The 6099-nt window shown below is 36.3% G+C and overlaps 1 protein-coding gene across 1 annotated transcript in view; it reads left to right on the forward strand.

Annotated features, from left to right (window-relative positions):
* Positions 1–6099, forward strand: part of LOC103918340 (triadin-like) — a 126677-nt gene that overhangs the window by 51713 nt on the left and 68865 nt on the right. The window contains exons 6-8 of the mRNA XM_009325644.1: positions 270–293; positions 3216–3266; positions 3767–3817. The gene's annotated coding sequence lies outside the window, so the exon portion shown is untranslated. The remainder of the gene's footprint in view (positions 1–269; positions 294–3215; positions 3267–3766; positions 3818–6099) is intronic.

The following is a 6099-nucleotide window of genomic DNA, read 5'->3' on the forward strand; positions in this document are numbered from 1 at the left end:
GGCCGGGGCTCTGAGCAACCTGATCTAGTTGAAGATGTCCCTGCCCATGGCAGGGGGGTTGGACTAGGTGATCTTAAGAGGTCCCTTCCAACCGAAACTATTCTATGATTCTATGATTATATGATATATTTAAGCACTTAGGGATGACATATTTAAATACATTTTCATTAGCCGATTGTATTAAAAATAATTTCCTATGTGAACCTGTATTCTAATATTTCCTTTTTCTTTTCTCTTTTCACTTTTAGTTCCCTTTTCTCTTTCCTCAGATAAACCAAAGACGAAACAAGGAAGTAAGCTATAGTTTTACATATTGCTTCTCCCTATAACTGGTAAAGCAATGTCAGATCTATAAATGAAGAAAAAAAAATGTATAAAAGCTCCTGCTGCTACTCAGAATTGTAGATTATGGCTGATTAGACAGACTAGATGTTGATAGTCAACAGACAGATATGTTGAGAAATTCTAGCCTGTTTAAGCCAAAGAAGTTTCATCCCAATACTGTATATACTTCCTTGACAAAAGGAAGAGACTTGTGTAATGCCAGCATGAAAAACCTATTTATAAAGTTTATATTTATTATTTTACACACAAAATTCTTCCCTCCACACCTCCTGGGCTCACTACAGGTCTCATCTATGTATTCTGATGTCAATACGAGCTTAACACGCAAATCAATACAGAGCAAGTAACACAAGGCTTTTGTCATGGGATTTGTGCTACAGGTTGTCATTTTGCCAAGTTATGGCAGACTGTCTAACAGACCTCAGTAAGTTCAGTCCTTCAGAATATGGCTGGTGTTTATTTACACTTTAATTTCCCATTTCCAAGTCAGTCCTGAGTCATTTTTTAGATTCTTCAGCAGCATCTGTGTCACATGCCACACCATCCTAAAAGCCATTTTTTATCCTGGAGATGACAACTGGCTCTGAAGCACCTTCCCAAAGGTTTCCTTGCTTGGGGATAAAACAAAGGAAGTTAGTTTGAAATCAGTTTTGTCAAGTAATGACTTAAGCTTTCAGTCCAGAATTGTTTAATATTCTTTTTTTTCAAAATGCATCACTGAGGTAGTATCTTCTGCAACAGTTTGGGTGACTGTGTTCTTAATAATGGAGGTGCACAACAACTTTAAGTTCTTACAGGCAGGGTCCTGAAAGTAAAGGGTTTATATTGTGCATTAAATGATTTATTTCGGTAAAGGCATAATAGTGTACTATTTAGCTGTGTTACTTGTATTCTTGTATTAATCACAAAATCTTTATTTGAATGGTGAATCACAAAAAAAAAAAAAAAGAGAGAAAGGCCTGTGTCTTCCACTATCCTCTTTTTTTTTGTGAAGACCATTGCACCAAACATGGAATCTCTCTTGGGTATTTTTCATAACTCATGAGCACAGAAGGACAAGTTTTTCAGTCTTCTCACTGAGTTTTATTTCTTTTAGCACAGATTTCTGTCATTAACTTAATATTTAAAAATCGGTGTTGACTTTTTATTAGGACTATTAGAGATACTTAGTTCCACTGTATATGCTTCACAGACATCTGCAGTAAATTGTTTTCTCGCTTTGAAAATTAGTGACTGAATCATAAACTTGTGAGTACAAAACCTGAAGGTAGAAGCAGGAGAACAGGGGTAGCTTCTGAAGCAGATGTCTGGGATGTAGTGAGGATGGAAAAGACAGCTTTATTACAATAAAATTACACTTTTGACCTTGTTCAACAAATTTCTTTCCCAAGTCTTCTCTTTTAAAAATTATATCACCTGGAAGTATTGCCTTTTTAGAAGCATAGCGTAGAAGGAGAAAAATAATGAAACATTTATCCCTTGATGTCAGCCCAAACAGAACAGGAGTTTCAATGTCAACAGTAAATTAAGTTTTTCCACTTGATGGTTACTTCTGTCATAAATAAAATTTTATTATTTCTGGGTTCCTTCAATTCAGATTCCCCGTGAACTCTGTCTTACACAGAGCCGAATACTAAATCATGAACAAGAAGCTTTGTTGATACCAGGGTAAATTACTATTGGACTCATTCCATACTTTTATAACAAAAGCGACAATTTGTGAATTGTGTGTGCTTAAGACAGCAAACAATTATCATTCCAACTACCCACTGTAGCTACTGCAAGTTTCATATCTATCTGCTAAACACAACCTCCTCCTCATTAGGAGTCTTGACCTCTTATGCTGTGTAGAAACCAAGGGGGTCTTCTAACAGAGTTCTTTAATATCTTCTGGCACTGAATTCCTGCCGAGTTTCTCAATAGAAAGAATTTTTTACTTCATATCTGATGGAGAACATCATTGTATTTATTTTTTTTCCAGAAAATACCTATTAATTAGTGTTTCTCAGATAACATGTATAAACCAGTGTAACCAGTAGTCAGATGGTTAAAACACTCACTTAACATGCAAGAATTCAAAACCCAAGTCTCTGTTCTTTCTGACTAGCCTGTTTTGGCACAGTCTCATTTGTCTTTTTCATTTTGGTGGGAAAAGCTTTGGAGACCTTGGTTTCATCAGCCCAGAATTATAGTCTCACATTTTGTCTGAAACTCTTCTTGTTTTCTGCCTAGTTCAAATTATTACTTATACCTTTTACCAGGAACTGTCCTTCCTCGTACAGTATCCATCAAGGATGGTGTGGCTTAGACATCTTCACTGCTTGTCAGTAGGCAGAATAAAAAGAACTCTTCGTCCTCCTATTTGTCACTGTTGTGTTGCTCTTTCAATTTGATACACATCTGACCCTTAGAAAACAATAGTTTCAATAAGGAGACTCTTGGACTTGCTCAGCAAGAATGGACAATCCCCAATGAGGGAAGTAGACCACAGCCAGCTCTGATGAGTCAGAATTGGCAAAGGGTCAGTTTTGTCCCTTCTGGTTAAGAAAGTTGAAAAACTATGCTTATGCCATATTAAGGTGAAGCTTGCAAATTTTATAGGTTTCATAGTTAAGTTGAAGCTTGCGAATTTTATAGATTTCGTAGTTAAATCGATAAAACACATTTTGTGGACTGAACTCTCTGAACGGAAACAAGTGAATTTCATACAACTCTTTCAATCACACAATTTTTCACTTTTTCTTTCGATACACAGTTATAGTCTCTCATATGATCTACATGCTTCATTCTCTCTTATGATTAAATCTCATAGTTTCACTCAGTTATGGCTTCTGACTGTCACTTTATCAGTGTGAATACTTCTTTTACAGATCCTGGAAAAGAGAAAGAATTGAAATCTCCAGCTGCTACAAAAGATAAAGGTAACATGGCAGGACAAAATTGTATAAAACCCTAAGATCTATGTGCATCAAGAAAAAAATCTTGCAATGCATTGGCCTTTATGTTTTTACGGTATAGTTTAGTTAGGAATTTATAAGCATAATACTATTTCAGTAAATTTATGATAAAACTTAATTGGCATTACCTGGCTCAGAAGTGCATTGGTAATATGAAGCATCTGTACGAAAACTTAGAAGTCCAAATTCAGAATTTAGGAACACTTGTTAACGTTTGCTATTAAAGGCTGCAAAGTGAAACAAGTTTTGAGTGATCTTTGATCTTTCATCAAACTTAAGAAAAGTTCATGGTTTCACTTTGTGAGCATGCTAAAACTGATGAAAAACAGTTTTGTACTACACGTTTAATTGGTATCATGGCTCAGTTAGCAACCGCCAATTATTCAATCTATAATTGTCCCAGAGCTATTAGATGTTAACCTTTTATCACTCTAGCTTGAAGATTAATATATTATTTTTTACAGAACATGCTAAAGAAAAGGAAGGAAAGAATCCTACAGCTTTAAAAGATAAAGGTAAGAATACACAATAGAATATAAAATGTTGAAAACCACACAAAGTGGAATGAAGATACTAATTTTTAAATAATCATTATAAATCTTTCCCATTATAAATCTTAACCAATCAACATTTAATTGGTTAAAATATTCTACAGGATTTATAGCATTAAAAAAAGGGGGGAAAAAGGACATAAATAGAGTATGGTGAGCCAATTAACATTCGGAAGTCTCAAAATTAATTAAATAAAATCACAAAAACACTCTGAGTAATGGTTAAGAACTTCCCTAAGAACTTTCTCTTCTGAACCATGCAAAGTGTTTAATAGGAGCCAGTTAACAAAGTCTGAACTGAATGCTTGCATAAATCTGTGGACGTAATGGGAATAAAGTAAAATTTATGAGCATATGAGTGGGTAATGTGCTTTCTGGGGTCTGTACAAGTTATAGTTAAAAACCCATAGCTTCATCCAGTCAACCACCTGCAACATGAGAGTTGGTCTGCATCTTTCTTTTATTCCTTATTTTTTATCAAACAGTCCCCATGTCTTTTTTAATTTGGTCAGAATAGATGGTTAGCTCAGCTGAATTTCCTTTCATCCATTATTTTGCTGGGTGCTTTTTATGCATCTTATTGCTTCCCTCCTTTCTAGAGATAGCTGTATTTTAAAGGAGAAGTGATTTATGGATAAGTCTTATTTGACATGTTCTTTAGGTTCTTCAGGATAAAAAGATCTACCATATAGATAGACATATTAATATTTATTCTAAATTATAGTCATTATATGCTATTTCAAACAAAGAACTGAATGAAGAGTTTAGTTCAAACACTATGGAAAGATTAAAAAAAAAATCTAAAACAAAAGGAGAAATAATCTTATTGCTAGACATATTTTCAAAATCCTGGAAGCTCTGTTCATTCACTCACTCTTGTTTAATTGGGCAATCACTAACTAATCACTTTTTTATACACACATTAAAATTAAATCGTAATAATCTGCAAATCCTGTGGTTTATGTATTGTTCTTCTATGTGTATTCTACTCCTAATGTACACGTCCCATTTACATGAGCTTAGTTATCTGGACCAGAACTGTATATCCAAAGTCTCCTGGGGTCCCGTGGCCCTCTCCACAGACTGCCTATAATCTGTTGTTCCCTGATGGCTTTGTGCTGAAAAATTAGAAGAGGTACTTGAGTGACAGCTCTGCCCCCTCCTCCTCTGCATGGAGTAAATATGCTCAGCCTGCTGCTCCTTTCAAAACTTCTTTTAAAGTATGGGGGGGGGGGGGGGAGAAAAAGAAAGAGAGAGGAGACCCAAAATGTTTTTCCGCTTTGGCAAGAGTTTCTTTAGAACCAATGGAAACGGGTTTGCCAGCCCTGAACAAGCTTCTATAGCATGTCCTTCGCCGAGTGCTCCCACGGCCCTGCTTTTAATCTCCTGGGCTCATGTTCAATAGGTCAGTGACTTCAATCACTAAGCTATTAACAGGTCCTTCTAACATGACAGAGGATGTTAGATCTTCTCCACCCAGCCTTCAGAAAGGGGCAAGCAGGAATTTATTTTAAACATCAAGTGCAGGCCATGTTATACCACATTTCCTACATTTTAGGAAAACAAGGCAAAAAAATCTCTGTAAAAATTCCAACATATTACGCAAAGTGTTACCAACTAGAGCTTCACACCACTTTCTTTACCCCATGTAATACAGTCATGTATGCCCAATGCATTACTGCTGCTAACAGCAAGATCTCGACCTACTACTCGATGCTGAATACAGCTGTAAACATACCACAGGCTCCTGAGCCCCTGCAGCAACACTGATGTCCAGCCCAGCTGAGCCTGACCCATCAGATCCTGAGAGCACTTGCTGATGCAGCCATCGCTGTTTCCTGTAATAGGCATCAAACTTGCACAGTTCAGTGTCTGTGTCTAAAGATGTGGGTGCTGATTAGTGAGCTGAATAGCTCAGTTTAAAATATATTGGCAGCAAAAACTCTATAGGAAGAACTTACAAAGCTGTGTGGGAGAAACCCTTAGAAATCTTGGTGCCTTTCTGGGCTATGTGCTTTCCCTATTACGTTCTGGATTACTCTGCTACTTACTGTCCTGCTTAGGGCCATGGTTTAGTGGGCATGGTGGTGTTGGGTTGACAGTTGGACTCGATGATCTTAGAGGTCTTTTCCAACCTTAATGATTCTATGATTCTATAAACATATATTTAGCACTATAAATCCCCCATTTCAGTCACCATATTTGCCCAAACTGTAGCTCATAATTTAATCAAAACCTTTTTTACA

This window comes from Pygoscelis adeliae, unplaced genomic scaffold, assembly GCF_000699105.1.
Source record: "Pygoscelis adeliae isolate BGI_AS28 unplaced genomic scaffold, ASM69910v1 Scaffold54, whole genome shotgun sequence".
Lineage (NCBI taxonomy): Eukaryota > Metazoa > Chordata > Aves > Sphenisciformes > Spheniscidae > Pygoscelis > Pygoscelis adeliae.